The sequence below is a fragment of the Muntiacus reevesi genome, chromosome 3, assembly GCF_963930625.1.
Source record: "Muntiacus reevesi chromosome 3, mMunRee1.1, whole genome shotgun sequence".
Taxonomy (NCBI): domain Eukaryota; kingdom Metazoa; phylum Chordata; class Mammalia; order Artiodactyla; family Cervidae; genus Muntiacus; species Muntiacus reevesi.
Genome location: NC_089251.1, coordinates 200,647,590 through 200,670,841, shown reverse-complemented (window position 1 = coordinate 200,670,841; position 23,252 = coordinate 200,647,590). Strand labels below are relative to the sequence as shown.

The 23,252-nt window shown below is 53.2% G+C and overlaps 1 protein-coding gene across 1 annotated transcript in view; it reads left to right on the top strand.

Moving 5' to 3' along the window:
* GLI2 (GLI family zinc finger 2) overlaps positions 1-23,252 on the top strand; it is a 278,607-nt gene that overhangs the window by 169,902 nt on the left and 85,453 nt on the right. The gene's annotated exons all lie outside the window — the stretch shown is intronic.

Here is a 23,252-nt window from a genome sequence, read left to right as displayed (position 1 = left end):
ATGCTTCCAGGCCCTGCAATCCCCTGAGGTTGAGAAACGGGGGGAGGTAAGGGGGATGGTGGGTGATGGCCTCCCTGAACCCCTAACCCCTCAGGCATGGGGTTTTCTGCTGCCAGCTGGTGCAGGGACAGAAGGATGGAGAGAGCAGCCGGCGCCGCAGGCTCTCCCTCAGCCATTAAAGTTTATCGTCACCGCGGACAGTGATTGAAAAAGGCTTTTTGCAGGACTGAAATGTGAGCAATGAAACTTGCCAGCTGATACCTACACAGGGCACTTATCTCATAAAAATATCCTCCGTGTCAAAAGGTTTCAGTAAGTGTGGCTGCGAGTATTAGCGGTCGTTTCTGCCAGCCTCAGGCTCCCCCGGGGCCACAGGAGGGCTGTAAAAGGGGGGAGCTCTTAGTTCCTGCAAAGGGGGAGGGAGGGACAGAAGGAGAGAGGAGGAGAAGCTCAGCCCTGTCTGCTGCTGGCCAGGAGTGTGCTGGCTCCGCGACCGCCCCCAGTTTAATCTGCAGGGCTGTCCCTTGCGTGTATCCTCCAGTTACCAACTTCTGTGGTGGTAGGGCCGCTCCCCCGGGGCAAGCGTGCCCACAGCCAGCTTAGGGATGAGGTTCCATTTGTGGAACCTCAGTGGCAGCTCATTATCGAGAGAAGGAAGTTAGCTAGGCTGAAGCTCAGGGAGGGTGAGCAACTTGCCCAGGATCACACAGCAAGTAAGTGGCAGAGCCAGGATGAGGAAACCAAAACCCTCCTCTTTTCAGGACGCCAATCTGGGATGAGTTCTCACTCTGAGTCACTGCTAGAGGCCCAGGCTGACCTGGGCAAGCCTCTGACCACTGCCCCCTGGAATGCCCCAGAGCCTGGACTTGGGTGCAGATCCAGCTGAGAAAAGGTCTCCTGCCTGCTTCTGGGAGGCTCTTCGGTGGGAACACGGGTTTTCAAGGCGAACTCAAGCGAGACTCATCGTGTGGTGTAGGAGCTTGTGGCTCGGGAGTTGCTGCCTCCCCGGGGGTCACCAGGGACTGCTGAGGAGTGGGGTGGCTGCACGCACGGCCATCCCAGCCCGAGTTTCTGTCCAGGTGTCAGGACCCCAGCTCGTTCTGTCCCCTGCCCCTCACTGGGCTCTGGTGACCTCCTGAGCCCACTGCTGGCTTGGACGGAGGGGGCCAGTTGTGGGCAGGGCCCCTCCCCACCCAGCTTCCCATGGCGGTGTGCCCTGGGAGCCAGGTCAGTCTCTGGGCTCAGGATCCCACTGGGAGCAGGCCAGCCTGAGTGGTGGGTCCAGTAGGAAGCAGGGGGTTGGCCGTGATGGGAGCTCCTGGACTCTGACCTAGGGGAGGCAAGGGTCCTGTCTCCAGGTGGGTTTCCCCTCTCCTGCCCTGCACCCATGCGTGGGTGGGGATCGCTGGACCCTGGGGTCCGCCCTCCTCCCACACAGGATGCCAGGTGACCTGGGTCCAAAGCAGAGCACCCAGAACCCAAGCCAGCAGCTCACAGACCCTGCGGACCCCAAATTCCCAATCCATCCTCCCCTTTGGCAACCACAAATATTTTTGTCTGTGAGTCTGTTTCTGCGTTGTAGATAAATTCACTTGTGTCATACTTTAGATTCCACATATAAGTGATGTCGTACGGCATTTGTCTTTCTCTGTCTGACTTACTTCACTATCATCATCTCCAGGTCCATCCATGTTTGAAATAATGCAAAGGGCATTATTTCATCCTTTTTTATGGTTGAGTAGTGTTCCATTGTGGAGAAGGAAAAGGCAACCCACTCCACTATTCCTGCCTGGAGAATCCCAGGGACAGAGGAGCCTGGTGGGCTGCCGTCTATGGGGTCCCACAGAGTCGGATGCGACTGAAGCGGCTTGGCAGCAGCAGTGTTCCGTTGCATATACGTATCACATCTTTATCCAGTCATCTGTCGGTGGACATTTCGGTTGCTTCCATGTCTTGGCTAATGCGAACAGTGCTGCTGTGAACACAGGGGGCATGTGTCTTTTTTTTAATTATAGTTTTGTCCAGATAGATGCCCAGGAGTGGGGTTGCAGGATCATTGCTCTGTTTTGAGTTTTTTGAGAAGCCTCCACACTGTTCTCCATAGTGGCTGTAACAATATATAATGTCGAGTGTCCTTAGCATCCTGTGAGATGTTTCATGCCCCAGCCCCCACTACGGCCCCGCGTTGATGCTGTGATAATACCAAGCCTCCCTGCTGTTTCTCGTCTCCGCTCTCACTTGTCACTTGCTAGTTTGGGAGTCTCCCACTGGCTGGCAGATTCTTGAGACCAGTGTCCATGCACTTTCCCTCCTGTGTCTCCAGAGCAGAGCCTGGGCCCAGGGACTGAAGATGTGTTGTATGGTGAAGAAGACAGGACAGGGACCTGGACTCTCCCAAGGAATCTAAGTGGAGGTGGCCTCCCTGGGGAAGACCACAGGGACTGTCTTTTCTGCGGCCAGGGAGTTAAACGTCTTCATTTGTCCAGCCAGCCACGCTGTCGTAAGAAAGCAGTCATGACGATAGGCAGAGGTCAAGGGTGGTTAAGCCTCAAACTCTAGAACACAGGCAAGGCTTGAAATCTTTTCTTGCCTGTGACTGCCCACTGTGTAATCTTAGACACGCTACGGACTCTACAAGCCTCAGTTTCCTCATCTATAGAACTGGGGCAGTCATATTGCTTCCTTCCCCACGGAGGACTGAAGTGAAAGTGAAAACCGCTCAGTCGTGTCAGACTCTTAGTGACCCCATGGACTACACAATCCCTGGAATTCTCCAGGCCAGAATACTGGAGTGGGTAGCCTATCCCTTCTCCAGGGGATCTTCCCAACCCAGGGATCGAACCCAGGTCTCCCGCATTGCAGGCGGATTCTTTACCAGCTGAGCCACAAGGGAAGCCCACAGAAGTCTGATAAAAGAGCAAATAAACATGAAAGTCAAGTGCACAGGATTATGCTTGGCATGGTGCTTAAAATGACGTTTTAAAATACTCACTGATTTGTGTGGCTCTGTTGGGTCTTGACTCTGGCGCAGGGGTCTTCGCTGCATCATGCGTGCCCTCACTGCAGCACGTGGACCCTCTAGCTGTGGCTCACAGGCTCAGTCATGGCCATGCACTGGCTTAGCTGCTCTGCAGCTTCTGGGATCTTAGTTCCCCGACCGGGCATCGAACCTGCATCCCTTGCATGGCAAGGCAGATCCTTAACCACTGGACCAGTAAGGAAGTCCCTCAAAATGATTCAATAGATATTTTTGAGGGTTTACCTCTGGACTTACGGGCGTGGAAAAACAATGTAATTACTACAGTGAACAATACGGACGTGGAGGCTGCTGTCCTCGTGGACATTTATTGATCCTCTTTCATGTCCGTGTGGGACCCCACGTGCCCCCCAGCACTGCAGGGTGAGCAGAGACCATCTGTAGTGGAACATCATCCAGTGGTGATGAGGGAGGCCCTCAGACCCTGGTCTGGTGGTCTGTCTGCTCCGCTTCAGCCCAAAGAGGGCTAGCCAGGGGAGCAAGGGTACCCAGGACCAGCCAGAGCATGAGTGTGGCCGTGGGTCTCTGGGTGACTCGTGCACTCGCCCTTGGGTAGGCCCGCCGGAGGGCCACACATGGCATCTACCCTGGAGCTGTGGTTTGCGGAAGCCAGGGCTGTGGGCACAGCTCCTGGCTCGGGCTGGCGGTGCTCCAGTCCAGGGGCAGATTCATGGTGGGGGGCTTGGTTTGGGAATCTTGCTTTTCTCGGAAAGGAAGGGGAATCAGCTGCCAGGTAGAACACTTCACTCCACCGCACGGCTTATGGGCAGTGGTCTGACTGTCTGTAGAATTGAGAAGCAGGTTTTGGGGTCAGCTTAGTGCCAAGGCCCCCTCCTCCTCTGCCCTGACAGGGCGTCTCTGACCAGGGGGGAGAATCGGCTGCAGTGTCTCCCAAGGCTTGTGCTGGTGATCTTGCCCCCAGCAGGGTGGCTCTGAGGGAGGGTCCCCTCGTTCCAGTCCCCTGTGACACTGTGAACCCCAGGATTGCAGTGTGCTCTCTGTCATTCCTTCTTGGAGATAAACACATCTTCTGCCTTTTGGCCAACTGGCGAGGAGGGTCCCACAGGAGAGGCCCTGAAGGCGCCTCCCAGACTCAGGAGGCCCCTGGGGCCTTCAGCCTGGCTGGCCTGGTCTCTGCCGGAACGTGGCCCTGTCGTTTCCCCCACTTGCCCTCCCCGCTGCCCTGCTGGTGTCCACCGCCCCTGGCCAGCTGTGCCCTGTCAGTCGAATCCCCACTGCGTGCGGTCTGTCCACTTCTGAGAACTCTTCCAAAGTGCCCTCTGGAGGGAGAGAGTGAAATACCCAGGGGCCCTGGAGAAGGGATGTCGGTTGCCTGGCTCCAAGCCGGGGAAGCCGATACCCAGAGGAGGGAAAACACACACCTCGTTCATGGCGGGACAGCTGCTGGTTGTGCCCCCTATTCACTCCTACTTTGCCTCCTGGTTTGTCCCAAGCCACCAGTGGGTCCTCATCCCCTTCTTCCAGGCCCCCAGTGGGCCTTCATCCCCGTGGACAGCAGCACTCAAGGGAACAGATCGGACGGTAGCCTCAGCCGCAGCTTCTCCAGGTGCACGTGCTGGGCGTGGGCGCGGCCGTCTCGTTTCCCTCTGGGTGCCCTCGGGGCCACGATGACACCTGCAGTCTCCCCAGGCTGTGGTTTCTTCCTTCCAGCCATCCTGTTCTGACCTTGGTCCCCTGGGGCATCTGGTCTAACCCTGCCAGGGGGACCTTTGTTCCATTGGGTCTCCCTGTGGCCCCCAGGCCTGAGGCAGGGATAGTAGCAGAGCCCTCAGCCACACCGTTCCTTGGCAGGTATGCAGAGGGGTCCCTTCCTAATTATAGGCTGTTTGTCATCTATGCAGATGGTAGGAGTCACAGACATCCATCACCCCATCTCCCAGCACCAGTCAGTCATCAGCGGGGCCTTAAAGGTGATACACTCTTTCTTTAAGGCAATTACTTAATCTTGACAAACTCCTCTGTTAAGCAGGGCTCATGGGGGACCATCATTAATCTGCACAGAACCAGGTGGGTGCTTTTTCTGAACCACAGTCACTCCTGGGGACCAGGGCTGGGCCCTTTGCCTCCTCGCTGCCCTAATTATGCACTCAGCATGCTAACAGCGGGCACCCCGCTTGCACTGTGGGGCCACCAAGCCACGGCAGGGCAGAGGGGTGCAATTTGAACACTAGTAGCAGATTTCCAAGCCCGGCAGAGTGAGCCATGGGGCGTTTAGCAGGCCCCAGAAACACAGATGGGGAAAAAAGATAACCCCCTTTGGTGGGTCCCCCCCAGACTTGCCTGCTGAACTTTGATCCCTGGGTAGTGCTTAGAAGCTGCCGCAGGGAAGATTCATTCCACTTGGGGAGGAGGGGTTCAATTCGTTTTTGGCAAGGCCACGGACCACGTGCAAAGAGCTCGTCCAGCCCTGTGACTGCTGGAGCTGGTCAGCTCCACCCCCTTGCTTCCCTGGCCCGCCTGTGCCTCGCCCTCTCCACCACACACCTGTGGCTCTGGTCCCACTGAAGCCCTGCCCCAGGTCCCCTTGGCTGGGGGTGAAGCTGGACCACAGAGGAGGACCCTGGACCTCCTCCCTGGCTCGCATTTTATCTTCATGGTCCTAGAAGAGCTCTTATTGCCCTGTTCCGCCTATATAAGAATGTGGCTGGAATTTCTGTGGGTGGTTGTGTCACTGATTAGCTGTGTGACTGACCTTGGCTGGACTCCTGTATCTCTCTGTGCCTCAGTTTTTTCATCTGTAAAATGGACGTGATGATGCTGCCTGCTGCGGCTAATGAGAATACATCCTTCTTCAAATGCTGCGAGGATTAAATCAGTTAACAGATGCCACACACTCAAGTAGCCTCCAGTACCTAGGAAACCTGGTGATTCTGCTATTAGAACAAGTTCTAATTTCAGCCTCTGAGGACGGCCCCAGCTGATGAGTTGAGGACTCTGTCCTGCTTTACCTGTAGCTACGACTCAATGGACATGAATTTGAGCAAACTCCAGGAGATCGCAAAGGACAGGGGAACCTGGCATTCTGCAGTCCGTGGGGTTGCAAAGAGTTGGACACGACTTCGTGACTGAACAATAACAACGTTCTGTTGGCTTCCCAGGTGGCGCTAGTGGTGAACCCACCTGCCAATGCAGGAGATGCAGGAGATGCAGGTTCGATCCCTGGGTTGGAAAGATACCCTGGAGGAGGAAATGACAGCCCACTCCAGTATTCTTGCCTGGAGAATCCCATGGACAGCGGAGCCTGGAGGTCTACGGTCCGCGGGGTCGCAGAGTCAGACATGACTGCAGTGACTTAGCGTGCGGTGCTGTTAGTACCATGTCCGCCACCGCTGCTCTGCTGGCGCTTCTGCCTGCAGCTGGCGTCCCGCCCCCTCTGCCTGCTCTCCCCGCCCCACCGCTGCTCTGCCTACTGCACATCTGCGCTGCAGGACCTTCTCTCCCAGGTCCTCATCTCTGCAGAGCATTGGCAGCTGTTGCCCCCTTGCTATCCCCGAGTCTCTTTTCTAGCCGTGGACAGATTCCCTCGCTCACTCATCCCCTCATTTATTTACCGCCTCCCTCCATGCCAGGCGCTGGACTCCGGCTTGGAGGAAATGGCCCAGAGGCTGTGTCTTCTGCCTGATTTGGGGAGGGAGCAGGAGACAGGTTCAGAAAATGTCACAGCAGAAGGCACTCGTGATCTTGATACCAACCAGGGTTCCCAGCCTTCCTTAATCAATAGAAATTGACTAGAGGCCAGATAAGAAATTCAGGCAAGGCTTTATTGGGGTATCGAGAACAGGAAACCGGTTTCCTCACTTACTCCACAGGGTGGGGTGAGCTGGTTTCTTACATGGGGTGAGGGTAGGGGTGCGTCCAGGGGTTGGGCTGGAGGGGTGGCTTAGGTGGTTGGCCCGCCTCTTATGTGATGTTGATGTTGCGTGCAGGGCGCATGCATGGCACCCTGCTTTTGCTCCGGGCTCCTCAGAGGTAGCAGTTGGCTTTTTTGGTCTCTTTGTATCTTGTTGTCCATAATTTGACCCAAACTGTGCATGCAGGCAGTTTTTTGTTTGTTTGTTTGTTTTTTAATCCCTTAGAGTTTCTTTGTTTTTTATTGCTCTGGGAGATGTTTGCTCAGATGCAAGCGCTGCAGCAAAGGGTCCCAGATCCCAGCCTGCCTCAGCCTGGAGTTGTTTAAGGCAGTATTAGTTGATGTGATAAGTAGGAGATGGGCTTGGTGGGGAGTAGCAGAGTGTGTGGGGGTAGCAAGCTGGGAGCTTTCTGGGGTCTGCAAGGTGTCTGACTGATCCTGGAGGGAAGACTTGGGGACAGGATCAGGAGAGTCCAAGGGTCTGGCCAGGCTCTGGATTCCATTCTGCCGGTGATAGCAGGACCTGGGGGCCACCTCCCAAGCAACGGGATCCCTGCTCTGGGTCCCCTTGGCTGGGGTGAAGCTGGACTCACAGAGCAAGGCCATTGCCCACAGCCCCTTGAATGGGGTGAAGAGGGGCTAGGATGCTCTGGGGGTTGTAGGGAGGGCAGCTCTGGTTTCTTCAGCCCCCAAATACATTGTGTGAGAGAGTTCACCCTCAGATGTTAAACACTCTTTGTTTTAAAGAAAGTGCACACTATCTGCTTTTAATTCATACACTTAGCTCATCAAAACATTGTTTTGCAAGAGGTCTTTTTGATGTCCAGGGAGCCTTTGGAGGTTTTGTTTTTTCTTTTTTGCACCCCGCCCCCCGCTATCTTTAGCCCCTGTTATAAACTTTAATTCTAAAAAACCAGGTCCTGGGGCCTGTTCAGAGCCAGCAAGTTGGGTCTTGAGGCCATGTTTTCTGCGTCTGTTTCCCCATCAGCCGTGCTGGGGAAAGGAGCTCTCCTGGGCATTCTGTGGATGGGCCGCCAGTCCTGCAAGGGGGACATCCCATGTTCCCGGATGTGGCAGTGGGGGCTAAGGGCTGGCATGTGGGGTGGAAATGGCATCTGCTGGGACTGTCGGTCAGACAGTTGGGTCCAGAATCTCGTGGAGCCAGTGCTGCCCAGGGAGCCGGGCTTCCAGGAGTGTTGAAGGACTCAGCCTGTTTGTCTACGGCCCCGCCCTCACCACGCCCTGCGCGTCCTTTGGTACCCTCTTATTTCTCACAGGGTCTCAGGAGTCCAGATGCCTACTCTGCCTTGTTTGGGATGCCTACCCAAGCCGATGGGGAAGGCAGTGGGCAAGAGTCCAGGGCAGAATTCGGGGAGGCTCTGAGGGCTTAGTCTGTACCACGCTCATGGGTCAAGGGTATGGAAGAAGTTTTGTGATGAACCAAGGGTTAAGGGCATGGAAGAAGTTTTGTGATGGACATATACACATGACTATATATAAAATAGATAACCACCCACAGTCTACTGTACAGCACAGGGAACTGTACTTAATATCTCATGGTAACATAATGGAAAGTGTTGGTCGCTCAGTCACTTCCAACTCTTTGTGACCCTATGGACTGTAGCCCGCCAGGCTCCTCTGTCCATGGGATTCTCCAGACAAGAATACTGGAGTGGGTTGCCATTTCCTTCTCTAGGGGATCTTCCCGACCCAGGGATTGAACCCAGGTCTCTTATGTCTCCTGTTCTGGCAGGTTCTTTACCACTAGCACCACCTGGGAAGCCCACATATATGTATGTTTTATAGTTGTAGCCATTATCTTGTAATAACATTTAAAGGAGTATAATTCGGAAAAACACTGAATTCCTATGCTGTATACCTGAAACTAATATTTTAAATCATCTTTACTTCAATAAAGAATTTTAATGAATAAAATCAATAGATTAAAAAACAATAAACAAATAAGGATGTGGAAGGAATGAACCTGGGCACCCTTGTGACTTAAACAGATGCAAACGAGGGAGAAATGGAAGGAAGAACGGTTAACTGCTTGTTAATTGACTAATTTAAGGGCCAAAGTTGGCTGGGAGCTTAGATGCAGAAGCAAAGGACAGGTCTGGGGAGAATATCTGTCACCATTATTTATATATCAATGAAACTTTGATCCAACTAGACTAGAATTCAAAAGCAAAGTCCGATAATGATAACTGGTTAAGCCTGGGTTGTGCAGTAAGGCGGCTGCAAGCTATGTTGACTGTCCTGCACTTCACCTGGAGCCGGTTCAAACTGAGACGTGCTGTCAATGAAACTACGTAACTGACTTGGAAGACTTAGTACAAATAAAAGTGAAAGTCACACAGTCGTGTCCTACTCTGCAACCCCATGGACTATCCAGTCCATGGAATTCTCCAGGCCAGAATACTGGAGCGGGTAGCCCTTCCCTTCTCCAGGGGACCTTCCCCACCCAGGGATCACACCCAGGTCTCCCGCGCTGCAGGCGGATTCTTAACCTGCTGAGCCAGCAGAGAAGCCCAGAAACACTGGAGTGGGTATCCTATCCCTTCTCCAGCGGGTCTTCCCGACCCAGGAATCTCACCGGGGTCTCCTGCATTGCAGGTAGATTCTTTACCGACTGAACTATCAGGGAAGCCCCAAAATAAAACATCAGCTTAATGATTTGTGTGTTGAAAGGACAATATTTTTTATATACTGGGTCAAGGAAATTGTATGTGAAAGTTAGTACCTGTTTCTTTTTAGTTTTTTTTTTTTTTAACGTGGCTACTGGAAAATTTAAAGTAATGTATGTGGCCTACCTCACATGTCTGTGAGGCCAGGGCTGTCCTTGACGGGAGGAACACTGGAGGAGACTCATTTGAGGAAGATTGAAGGAAAAAAGTCCCTTTGAGTAGCATATAGTCATCTGTGCTGTACTGACAGGGGCCTCCCAGAAGGGACCCTTCAGAGTCCTGCTTCAGTGAGGGAATGGAAAGCATTTGTGATGAACGGTCGATGGCAGGAAAATGAGCAAGTGCCGCGCATGGAGGTTGGAAGTACTTGGAGGCGTTTCTCATAGCAGACTCTACTGCCTGGTTTGGAGTCTCACTGACTGGCTTCGGTGGGCTCTGCCTTGGAACATGCTGTGGAGTCGGGGGTCTTGGCCAGCCTGGGGAAGCATCTGCAGTGCTTGGTGGTGGCGGGGTGCTGTGGCCTCCTTAGACCCAGAGCCTTCTTGGTGCTCTCGGGAGGTGGGAGGCAGGGCCGTAGCCCAGACAGGGGGGCACCTTCTGCTGTATCTCTGCAGGAAAGGGCAGATGCTGGTGAGGGAAGCAGAGTGACACGTGACACTTGGGGGACCCAGGGGGGCAGGCAGAGGAGCGTCACAGGCGTCCTCCTGAAGGGCCTCGATGCCCCTGTGACACGTGGGCTTTGGGGTCAGCGACAGGACAGCAGTGAGGCTGCTGGCTAGTGGGGCTGCTCGTGCAAGCTGGCGGGTGAGTCAAGGGCATGTCTGAGCAGGTAAAGCTGTGCGGTGCAGGTCCACACTGGGCTGTGTGCGCCCATCCCAGGCCACCCCACCCAGCTCAGCCTCTGGAGCCACTGGAAGGAGGACAGGAGCAGGTCAGTCTCTTCTCCAGGCCCCTGGACTGAATTTGTGCTTTTGGCAAGGCCCCTCAGAGGGCTGCGGGAGACGCCTTTAGAGCCGCAGTCTGCTGGGCCTCAAGTCTATTGTAGGTTTTGGGGTCATGCATGCAGTTTTCTATGGGATAGATTCTGTGGCCAAGACAGTTTTCAAAATTAATCGGGCTTGACCTCCCAGGTTTCTTTTGGTCCTAAGAATCTGTAATGCGGGACTGCACTGGTCTACCCTGATCGGCAGGCCACTTATCCCTTCCCTAAGACGGCAGGGGTTTCCCCAGGGCCTCCCTGGAGCTCCGCTAGTCTCCCAGTCCTCATTGCAGGGGCAGGAGGTCCGTGGAGATGACCAGGCTGGCACTGCTGGGGCCCCACTGTGCGCCCAGCCGGCATGGACTCTGACACGTTAGCTGGTCTCTGCTTCACATCCGCCTCTGACCTGGGTCCTAACGCCACCCCCACTTTACAAATGAGAAAACCAAGGCGCAGGGAGGTTAAGTGCATCAGCGGTGGGCCTGGGCTGGGCCGGGGCATCAGCTGCAGCCTCAGTGCTCTTCACCACGATCCTGAAGTCTCTGGCCCACAGGCCCCATCTGCCTGCCGTGGACGCATCTTCGCACCACCCTCTGCATCCGTCTCAGTCAGCGCAAGCTGTGTAACAAGAACACCAGAGGTGGGTGGAGAGCTCAAACAAACAGACATTAACTGCTCGCGGTTCTGGAGCCTGGGAAGTCAGAGATCGAGACACCAGCAGATTCAGTGTCTGGTGACATCCTACTGCCTGATTTATAAACTGCCCGTTCCCACTGTGTCCTTATATTTGGAAGGGGACAAGGGGCTCCCTGGGTCTCTCTTACAAGAGCACTAATCCCATCATGCAGGCTCCACCCCCATCACCTCATCACTTCCCAAAAGCCCCACCTCCAAATACCATCATCTCAGGTGTTAGGACTTCCACATAAGAATTTGGGGACAATGTAAATATCCAGTCTGTGGTGGAGAGGAGCAGGCCCAAAGTGCCCATGTGTGAGGGCCATGTGGCACTCAAGTCTGGGCTCGTGTCTGGCCTCTCCCAGTAGGTGTCTGGTCCGGCTATGGCCCTCGTGCTCCTCTCTGCCTGCCTGCCCACCCACCCTCAGACCAGCATCAGGGCACTGCCCTCGTGGAGTGGCTCATACTGGCCCCCGCCCAGCTATTTTGTCCTATTTTGTCTAGCAAAACCTTCTTGGAAAGGCCAGCCCGTGGTGGTGAGGTGGGCCCAGCCGCGGCCCTGGTCTTGCCAGGCCCTGTGTGGGGGCAGGTCTGCAGCAGCGGCCTGGGCCTCAGCCCCCAGACACCCGGCAACTTGGAGTGCTGGAATTTCCTGTCTGATTTTCATTTCCCCCCACTATTTTCCCCCTTAAGTGAGACAAAAACGCTTTTTAATTGCATGCTCTGGAGTGCCAGTCAGGATATTATTATTCTTATTAAGTGCTTCCTCTGGGGCAGTGCCCGGGCATGGGGAGTGGCTCTGGAAGCAGTCTGTCCCCCGGTTATTATCAGGAGTAACAGTGCTATTCGCATAAAGTCTGGCCACTGAGAAGGAGGCTTTCCTGGCTGCACGTGCAAGGTCTTCTTCCCAGCCCTGCTACTTCAATCCATTACTTGGTTCCTGCTGGGAGAGGCCTTGGCCATCTGAGTCCATGTGACCGAAGAGCTGGCCTTTGAAACTGTCCAGGTTTGGAAGTGGACTGAGCCCACCCCCGCACAGGGAGGTGTGCACAGGCGCCGTCCGCGTGGTTTCTCCAGCCCTGCCTGCATCTTTGTTCTTGAATTTGGGAAAGCACAGACTCTGGGCCGCCTTCCTCATGGTCCTCTGGCCATCTGAAGTCTGTCTTCAGGAGCCCCGGTAAATGGGACAGCTTGGTGGTCCCCTGGATTCAAATGACACACCCAGGAGGTCTCTCTCCTCAATCATGGAGAAGGTTCTCCAGCTGTTCTCCTGTTCTCCTGCCAGGACAATACATAGTAGATAGGAACATGAGAAGAAATCTCCTTACTGGCACTTACTGGTGCCAGAGGGAACTCTGGGGCAACCGCAGGTAAAGGGTGATCAGGCTAGCTGTTTTCCGAGTGTGGTCCTTGGCAAGCTTGCTCAGTACCACCTGGGCCCTTTTTGTAAATGCAGGGTCTCAGGCCCGCCCAGGCCCATGGAGGCCGAGACTCCAGGGAAGAGGCCCAGCCACAGTGTTTTAACGAAACCTGCAGGTGATTCTTGGGTCTGAGAAGCACTGAGGTGAGCTCCTAGTAGGTGTTGCATTGTGAATCCCTGAGTGGGCCCCAGGGCTTCCTCAGCCTGGATATACCGGAGAGGCCACGTGGTTTGGACCAGGACCCACATGCACACAGCTCTGTGCCAGGATGCAAGTGAGTCCTTTGGACTCTGTCCACACTGCCTCCCAGCCCGAAGGGGCCAGCATCCTGTCTCTTCTGTCCAGCCCTCCCACTCCCGGTTCCTTGAGGACCCAGCTCCAAAACCACCTCCTCCAGGGAGTCTTCCTGGCTGCTCTGGGTCCCATGGAAATCTTGTTTCCTCGACTCTGAAGCATTCTGGCAGCTATGCCTGTGGACCCCGTTGGATCCCACAGGGTCGGGGTCTCCAGCTTTGCAGACAGCCTCCACTGAAGTGCCCAGTGCATGGCCTGCGGGCAGGAACACTGCTCCTCGCTCTCTGGGCCTCCAGGACCCTCGAACAGGACTCCCCTATTTGGACAGAATAGGGGAGCCTTAGGTGGGCTGTCAGTTGACTTCCATTCTCCAGGCTGTGATGGGCCAGAGTTGAGAGCTCCACACTGTGACTTCCCCAGAAAGTTAAGGAGCTGGATCTTGTGGGAGCTGCAGCCTGTGCAGGTCAAGGCAGTGTTAGAGGGGTCACGTGTCAGCTGCATCATGTCCCTAGGTCAGACCTCCGTGTGAGGAAGGGGCATCCCGTGTATTTTTTGCAGCTGGCACCGCCATTCCTGGTATCTTCTGGGAAGGTGAGCGCCTGGTTGTCTCCACAGAGATGGGAGGGGTTGTGGGTTTGAGACAAGCCCAGCTTCAATGGCTGAAAGGTCCAGCTTTTTTGAGGGCTGGTGGACCTTCCAGGTTCATGGGGGCACAAAATATAAAGGCACCGATCGCCATCCCATCCCTACACAATCAGTCCTTTTCCTTTTCCCAAGTGTCCTCATGTTCTCGTTCCCTGAAGAGTTAAACAGTTTAACTGACCGAGTTGGGCATTCGGGGTGGAATGGAGAATAGTGATTTTCTTCTAAGAGTGCTCCCCAAAGGTTCACTTGTTCATGCCATTGATCCCTCCTTGCTTCCTAGAAGGGAGAGCAGGGTTTGATGTCAGGAAGTTGGATCATAAAAGGGATCCATCCTCTGAGCTGCTGCCCTCAGCACATGGGACAGCTCAGTCATGTCCGACTCTTTTGCAGCCCCATGGACTGTAGCCAACTAGGCTGCTTCATCCATGGGATTTTCCAGACAAGAATACTGGAGTGGGTTGCCATTTCCTTCTCCAGAGGATCTTCCTGACCCAAGGATCGAACCTGGGTCTCTTGGATTGCAGGCAGACTCTTTACGATCTGAGCCACCAGTGAAGCAAAGAAGGGATGGGTACACTTTTATCAAAAGCCGCCATTTGAACAAAATTCACAAAGATGTTCATTGGAAGTCTCAGGCCACCTGCAAATCCCCTTGTGTATTTGTTTCATCTTGGGCGGCACATCACGGATTCTAGGGAAGGACCCGTGGGGACCGCTAGAGTTGGAGCAGCCGGCCTGAGCTTCCTGCAGTGAGCTGTTTGGGAATGGGGGTGACTTCAGCAGGAATAAAATCGTAGATTCTATCTTCACACAGTGCCCTAAAGCCCATGACCCATCATCCCCACCTGTCCCCGCTGTGTGAAGCAGCAGTTCCTGACGAGGGCTCATTCGGTGGTGGGTGGTGCATCTGAGGTCAGTGAGATGCATCCTGGGGTCCCTTATGCCATGGATTGGAGAAGAGGTCCCCACGTGACTCTTGTTCACCTCTCCTGAGATGCACGGTGAGCGGGGAGGGGGCTTCCCGTTACTGAGCTCCTGCTCTGTGCAGATGCGGTCATCGGCGACACAAGTTGGGTGTGTGCCATCACGTTTTGCAGATGAAGACTAAAGCTCACAGCCCTTGTCACTTCTTGTTGTTCAGTCACTCAGTTGTGTCTGATTCTTTGCGACCCCTTGGACTGCAGCATGCCAGACTCCTCTGTCTTCCGCTGTCTCCAATGGTTTACTCAAATTCATTTCAAAAAAGCATTGAAAAAGAGTTGGTGATGCTATCTAACCATCTCATCCTCTGCTGTCCCCTTCTCCTTTTGCCTTTCATCTTTCCTGGCATCAGGGTCTTTCCCAATGAGTCAACTCTTCAAGTCAGGTGGCCAAAGTATTGGAGCTTCAGCTTCAGCATCAGTCCCTCCAATGAATAGTCAGGCTTGATTTCCTTTAGGATTAACTGGTTTAATCTTCCTGTTGTCCAAGAAACTCTCAAGAGTCCTCTCCAGCACCACAGTTTGAAAGTATCAAGTCTTTGGCGCTCAGTTTTCTTTATGGTCCAACTGTCATATCCGAATATGACTACTGGAAAAACCATAGCTTTGATCATATGCACTTTTGTTGGCAAAGTGATGTCTCTGCTTTTTAATATGCTGTCTAGCTTTGTTATAGCCTTCCTTCCAAGGAGCAAGCATCTTTTAATTTCCCGCCTTCAGTCACCATTTGCAGTGATTTTGGAGCCCAAGAAAATAAACTGTCACTTTTCCCCCCTCTATTTGCCATGAAGTGATGGGACTGGATACCATGATTGTAGTTTTTTGAATGTTGAGTTTTAAGCCAGCTTTTTACTTCTCCTCTTTCACCCTCATCAAGAGGCCCTTTAGTTCTTCTTTACTTTCTGCCATTAGAGTGGTATCATCTGCATAACTAAAGTTGTTGATATTTCTCCTGGCAATCTTGATTCCAGCTTGCGCTTCATCCAGCCTGGCATTTTGCATGATGTGCTCTGCGTTTAAGTTAAATAAACAGGGTGACAATACACAGCCTTGTTGTACTCGTTTCCCGATTTTGAGCCGGTCAGTTGTTTCATGTGAGATTCTATCTGCTGCTTCTTGACCCACATACAGGTTTCTCAGGAGGCTGGTAAGGTGGTCGGGTATTCCCATCTCTCTAAGAATTTTCCACAGTTTGTTGTGACCCACACAGTCAAAGACTTTCATGTAGTCAATGAAGCAGAAACAGATGTTTTTCTGGAATTCCTTTGCTTGTTCCACGATCCAACAAATGTGGGCAATTTGATCTCTGGTTCCTCTGCCTTTTCTGAATTCAGCTTATACATCTGGAGTTTCTCAGTATGTACAGGTGAAGCCTAGCTTGAAGGGTTTTTTTTTTAAACTTTAAACTTTTTATTTTGTACTGTGGTATAGCCGATAGCAATATTGTGGTGCAAAAATTGTCTTAACGACCCTGATAACTACAGTGGTGTGTGTGGTCACCCACCTAGAGTCGGCCATTATGGAGTGTGAACTCAAGGGGGTCTTAGGAAACATCACTATGAACAAAGCTTGTGGAGGCGATGGAATTCCAGCTGAGCTATTTTAAATGTTAAAAGATGTCACTTGCTAGCAAATGACAAAACCGGGGTTCCCGCCCAGCTCTGTCTGGGGCCCACGTGCTTTCTGCCCCTACCCTGAGCTCCTCAGACCACAGGAACCCCTTAGGACTCTCATGTGACTGATGCACAACTCAGGGGCAAGGCAGACGTCAGTTGGGCTGTCAAGTTCACCATGCCTGACTTCAAGCCTCCTCATCTGCCATTTGTTTCTCCTCCACCCTAGCCCCTTCCTTCTCCAAAGATACAGGCGTCACTTGCTGCCTGGGTCCTTCCATGATGGAGAAGTGACCTGATAAGTGATCTGTGAACTTTCACATTAGTGTGAATTTATGACTTTCCCAAGATGTGTTTACTTTTAAGAAGAGTGAAACAATTGCTCTGGATGTTTTTTAAGATGCAAGGAATTATAAAGGAAAGGAACATGATCCATTCGTTGGTCATGAATGGGGAATCCCAGGCAGAAATAGTGGGGGCCCCTTTCCTGGTCTCCAGAGCCATGCCTCCATCTCAGCTTCTCAGAGACTCCCGGATCCCAGCGGAGTCCCCCTGACACGGCCTCAGCACTGGCCTTCCGCACAGTCACCCCAGAGCATGCTCAGCCCCCTGAGAGGGATGGGATCCAGGCCTGTCCTGGCCACTCTGAGCTCAGGTCCCCCCTGCCCAGTCCCACAGGCCGAGCTGAGATGCGTTTGTGCCTCATTGTAACTCACCCCTGTGTCAGGCCAGGGCCAAACCTCCTTCCAGAGGCTGCTGTGGGCACCCTCCCTCGGTCAGGGCCAGGGCTAGACAGCTCTTCTCGCAGAAGCCCCTTTCTCCCCTGGTCCCAGGCCTGGAGCCCATGTGATCTGAGCTCATTCCTTGCTGCAGTCTTGATGGGAATGACCACGTAACTGGACAGCGTGCTGATCTCTAGGAATTAGATTGCCCGGAGGGCTGGGGTGTCCCCAGCACGCCTGGTCTCTCCGGGGAGATGGCTGCTTCCCCCTGACTGGCCCCTCCTACTGTGTCTCTGAGCCCAGTCCTCGGGGCAGCGCCTCCCCGCTGTAGCAACACATGACTTCATCCAAGGAGAATTCCTCCAGCTGCTGACCTGGCTGCCTGGTCATGTTTCCATGACCCAGTTTTCCCGACTCTTTGTCTGAATCCTCTGCTGACACCCCACCCCCACCGTCCCATCCTCGTAGGCAGTAACCCACCAGAGTCATTAGTAATGGGGCATTAACTAGAGCTGGGCTTCCAGGGGAAGGTCCCTGGGCCCTTTCCCGGCCCTGCTCACTCACAAAGCCAGATCCTTATACCGAGGACACTGCTGGCATCCCTGGGACCACCAGCCAAGGAGCACTTAGCATTTAAACCTTAGTGCAGAAAAAATCCTGGGGTTAAAGAACCCGTCACGCCACCATCATCAGTTTCTCAAACTGTTGCTCTTTCTGTGTGGGATCAAAAGCAAATGTGCATTTTTTTTCCAGAGAGGGCAGGGCAGTGCATAGAAAATTTCCATCTTAGAGTTTCTTCCTCAGAAACTTAAAAAGAGAGCCATTTCTTTGAAATGACATATGGTGTGTGTATGTGTGTGTGTGTGTTCCCTGCTCATGCCAGAAGGACATGATTTAGTTTGAATTTTTTTTTTAGCTTAAAAAAAGAGCCCACAATGAAAACAATGTGTGGATGGGTCCCATTCAGTATGTTTCTGGAAAGCTGCCGTGTTCTTTGCACTTATTTTCCTAAGCTCCTTGGATGCTGCTGACGGCCTCTGGGTGGTGTGCTCTCCCGCCCAAGGTCCAAAGAGGGGCTCCGTCCTCCTCTGCCTGACGGAGGGGCCCTGGGCACAGCATTCCAGTCTGAATGTTTCCATCGGGGGCGTGGGGCCTGCAGTGGTCCATGCCGGTCTGTGAGGATCCTGCGTCCTCAGATGCGCCAGTGTCTCCAGATGAGCCACATAAGCTTTATCCTCAGTTTATGTGCACAGCAAAGCTGATCCCAGAGGCAAATGTATAGGTGGGCTCAGGTGCCGGGGCCCAGGGCGGAGGGCTGAGTGGATTCGGCAAGACCGCTAGGTCAGTGAGTTGTACACAGAGGACCATAAAGATGAAACAGCCTGTACCCAGCATCCCCACCGCCTGTATCCCTCCTGAAGCCGTGGTGAGTCACCAGCTGGGACAAGCATGGCTTTTCCCTGGGGGTGCAGGTGACCCCTCACATAGCAGGATTGTTCCTGTCGGAAGGAGTTTGGAGTGCATCAGTCCCCGTTGTACAGAAGGATAACGAGAGACCCAGACTGGGGACTTCATGCTCCCTGTGTCCCAGGGCTGCCTCGTGGGCAGAATCAATCTGGGATCCCTGGCCGATGCATGCCCAGCCCCATGTGGCCCGGCTCTATCACGTGGCCTTCTGAGAAATTTCATCAGAGCACATGACTCCCTGCTCAGTACCCCAGGAAACCTAAATCTGCCAGAAGAGAACCCCCAAGTCCTTCCCAGGGCCCATCCGCGCTTACGGGACCTCTTCTGTCTCTCCCGGCTCTACCCCTCGGCTCTATCCCTCGACTGGCCAGGTGGCCAGGTGCTGAGACCGCCAAGCTCTCCTCCGCACCCGCCACCCACCCACCAGGCCTTGGCCATGGCCATGCCCCTTGCCCGGCCCACCGTCTTCCCTGAGAGCCCTGACTTCCTCCCTCGTGTCTCCCGAGGCCCCTGTGTTCCCCTGCCCGGCTGGCTTTCCTTCTTAGCTTCTTCACCCTGGCGTTATGTCATCAGTGTCTTTCTATTTTGCTCTCTGCCTGCCTCCTCTCCCAGGAAGCCCTCTAGCGTTGTGGTGGCAGCAATGTAGGTGGCGCGGTGACGCACACCTCCCGGACCTGGAGCCGGGCTTTGACAGAGCCAGCCCTTGATACAAGCTGGATGAATGAATGGATGGATGGCTGTTGCTATGGTGACAGCTGCCCAGAAGTCACCCCTGATATGAATGGCCTGGGTGGTTCTCTGAGGGTGGGCAGAGGGGCCCGGACAGCAGGTCCCAGGTTGGACTCCTTGTTCTCTGCTGGCTGATGAAAGGCCCGCTGTCCATCTGGGAGCTGCTGGGTCGGAAGTGAGTGCTCAGAGGCCCTGTGTCTGATGGTCGGCTTTGAGCTCAGGTCTCCGGGAAAGTGCATGGGGCTGAGTGGGGAGATTCAGTGAAACCAGCAGTTGAACTAGTTGGTCTCCTAGAGTGGAGACACACCACTCTGAGCCTTGATGTTTTTTCCTGAAAAATGGGGATAAGGGCAGGGTTGAAGCAAAGCACTGTAAGCAAAGCTGCGTGAGGCCGCTGATGTCACTAAGAATGAGCATCTGGCTCATTCCCTCCTGACCCTGGTGGGGCCTGCCATGGTCAGCAGCCGGCCAACCCAACACCTTCCCCACCCCGACTAGAACTTCTGACATGCATTCCCAGGCTTGTCCTGAGGATCCCAAGGGGGTGAGGCTGTGGGTGCAGGGGTGTGGCCAGAGCCCCTGCTGCCTGCTACTCCCATGGGTGTCAGCTGCGCGGGGGGCAGCAGGGCTGTGGGGAGTTCGTGTCTAGTGGCCATGACTTGAGAAAGAGGAAGCTGCTTTCCCTGGTAACCTCCACAGCCGGCACCCCAGGAGCTGGCAGAAAGGGGGGAGCAACCCCAGCTGCAGGAGGACCCTGTGGGTGGCTGTCTCTCCTGCCCCTGCTGGGAGGCCCCAGGCCACTCCGCCGCCGCCTTGTACACGCGTGCGTGCACGCACGCATAGAGCCTGGTCTTGCGCCGCTGGGTCACCTGGTGCCACCTCCGTTTCACGGATGCCTGGTCAGCCACCGTGAGCACATCATTCCTGGAGTTTTCACAGCTCTTTAGACCTGATGAAGTTGAAGGAATCCTGAGAAGAGCACTGCTAGCTAGTGAGGTGGAGGGGGAGGTCTGGGCTCTCCTGACATCAGGGGACCCCCTTCAACCTTGGCAGGGGGAAGGAGCACCCCAAGGTGCTGGGAGGTTGGTCAGTGGAGAGAATAGGAATTCTGGGACAAATACAGCCTGGGCTTTCAGTGAAGACCCAGGAACTGATGTTTGCAAAGCAGTGAGAGCAGGGCCCAAGACTGTGAACGTTTGTTAAATATGACTCATCAACAGGGTGCAGACAGAAAGACACCAGGATCACTCTTGGACCCAGGGACTGCCTCTGAGTGTTCGTTGGAATTGGGCAGAGGGAAAAGTCCATGCCCAGCTGTCCCAGGTCTTGGATTCCCCTCCTGGCTCTTACCATCTTTCAGCTCCATAACTTTGAGCTGAAATCGGCCTTGGTCTCCATTTCCTTATCTATGAAATGGGCCCAGTGAACCTACCCTGGCTTCCTTGGGGAGCCTTTTGAATATGCAGGGAAACAATCAGAAATAGACAAAAACAAACCATGTTTATTTTATTAGCAAGTACTGTAATCTGGTCTGCCTGGCTGTATTTTAAGAAAATTTTAAAAAAATATCATAAAGGCCCTTTCCTACAGGTTTGGGAAGGTAAACACTGCTTCTCTGCTGACTCCCCTGGGGTTCGGAGAAGCCCACTTTGCCTCCTAGGCTGTAAGCAGACCAGCACCAGCCTTCTGCCCTTCTGCCCTCCCCAGGGTCTGCAGTGGGCAGAGGAAGACTTGTCTCATGTCCCATAGCCAGTAAATGATGTAGTCATGGTTTGATTGCCTTTTTATTACCGTTCATGGGGTTCTCATGGCAAGAATACTGGAGTGGTTTGCATTCCCTCCTCCAGTGGACCATGTTTTGTCAGAACTCTCCTCTGTGACCTGTCTGTCATACGAGGCATGGATCATAGCTTCATTGGGTTTCACAAGTCCCTTTGTCATGACAAGACTGTGATCCATGAAGGGGAATATTCATTGCAACCCTGAATGTTCATTGGAAGGGCTGATGCTGAAGCTGAAGCTCCAATACTTTGGCCACCTGATACAAAGTGCCGACTCACTGGCAAAGACCCTAATGCTGGGAAAGATGGAAGGCATAAGAAGAAGGGGCAGCAGAAGATGAGATGGTTAGGTAGCATCACCAACTCAGTGGACTTGACCTTATGCAAACTCCGGGAGATAGTGGAGGACCGAGAAGCCTGGCATGCTGCGGTCCGTGGGGTCGCAAAGAGTTGGACACGGCTTGGCAGCTGAAAACACCACCACGCTTTGGTTATGGGCCGTGGAGCTCCGAACATTGGTGATAATGGTCGTCATCAGTAGTAACAGACAGGGTGCTTTTATGTGCACAAGCACCCCTCAGCAGGAGCATTTCATCTTCATAGCAGCCGTACAGGTAGCTCTTGTGTCTTGTCTTTGGATTGGACACAGAGAGATGCAGAGAGGTAATGAAGTTTGCCCAAAACCAGGCAGTTGGTGAGCAGCAGCTGGTCTCCGGGCCGCTGGCTCCCAGAGGCTGTGCAGGCCTCCTGCCACTCTTTTCAGAGTCACAGCGGTATGCCCAGCCTCACCTCCTCAGAGGACATGGGCGTAATGGGAGAAGAGGGTGGTCTTTTCCGCAATCACCAGCCCCAGAAGGGAGCGGCCAACCACAGGGATGGGGCGGAGTGCCCAGCGTCATGTTTCCTTGGAGCCCAAGATTTGTGGAGTCTGGGTTTGGCAAATTGATTGAATCAGGGTGAGAGGATTTGCTTTCTTTATCCCCAGTCCCCGTGGAGGGTGTCAGGACTGTAGAATTAGGAAGATACAATTGAATACGTAAAAGTTAAGGTTAAATGTCAGGAGAAAAGTTTACTCTTCTTAAGAATTCATAAGTGATGAACCCAAGTGTCCATCAGCGAATGAATGCATAATCCAGATGTGGTGGTATATCTATGCAATGAATATTAACCAGCCTTAAAAAAGGAAGTTATCCCACTCAGCCATAAGAAGAATGAAATCATGCCATTTGCAACAACATGGATGGGCCTAGAGACTGTTACACTAAGTGAAGTAAATTAGAAAAAGACGAATACCAGATGATGTCGTTTGTATGCAGAGTCTAAAAAAATTAATACAAACAAATTTACAAAACAGAAATAGACTTATATAAGCAGAGAACAGATTTGTGGTTGCCAAGGGGGAGGGAGGTAGGGGAAGGATAGATTGGGAGTTTGACGTGAGCAGGTGCAAACTAGTTTATAGAGAATGGATACACAACAAGGTCCTACTGGGCAGTGTAGGGAGCTGTATCCCATGCCCTGTGATAATCCTTCATGGGAAAGAATATGAAGAGAATATGTATATATGTATAACTGAGTCACTTTGTTGTGCAGCAGAAATGAACACAATTTCAAGTCAACTCTACTTCAGTAAAATATATTTTTTAAAAAAAGGAAATTTGGGGCCACGGCACAGTGGACGAACCTCGGGGACATTATACTAAGTGAAGTCAGCCAATCACAAGACAAGAGACACTGTGTGATTCCTCTCACGGGAGGTCCCTAGAGGAGAATGGTGATCGCTTGAGGGAGGGGGAGCTGGTGTTTAATGGGGAGAAAGTTTCAGTCCGAGATGCTGGAAAGAATTCTGGTGATGCATGGTGGAGGCACACTCAATTGTACTCTTACAGATGGTTAACATGGTAAGTTTTCTGTTACATGTATTTTACCACAATCAGAAAAGATTTCGTGGTGCTTCCAGTACTAGGCTCCGCTGGGACAAAACCCACAGCATGATTTGTGTGTCTTTATCACCTCCAGCCTGACAGTCAGCTGACCTGTGCGCATGGAAAACAAACCCACCTGACTTCTTTAAACTCGGGTAATTTAGACTCAGCACTCATCCTCTTTGGCCGGTGGCGCTCAGCCTGAGTGAGAGCTGACTGAGAAATCTTAGCCCTTTCCCAGTCTCACTGCTTTTTAAAGAGCCTTGTTTTCTTAAGGCCTATAATTATGTTTGCCTCCAGGGTACCCAGGAATTTTCTTTTTTTAATAAGCAAAGAGCATCCTACAATTATCATGATGATTTGTGGAGGGCAGGCCAAGTGCAGACGGGAGGCTGACGCACTCTGGAAGCTGGGTCTCACGTG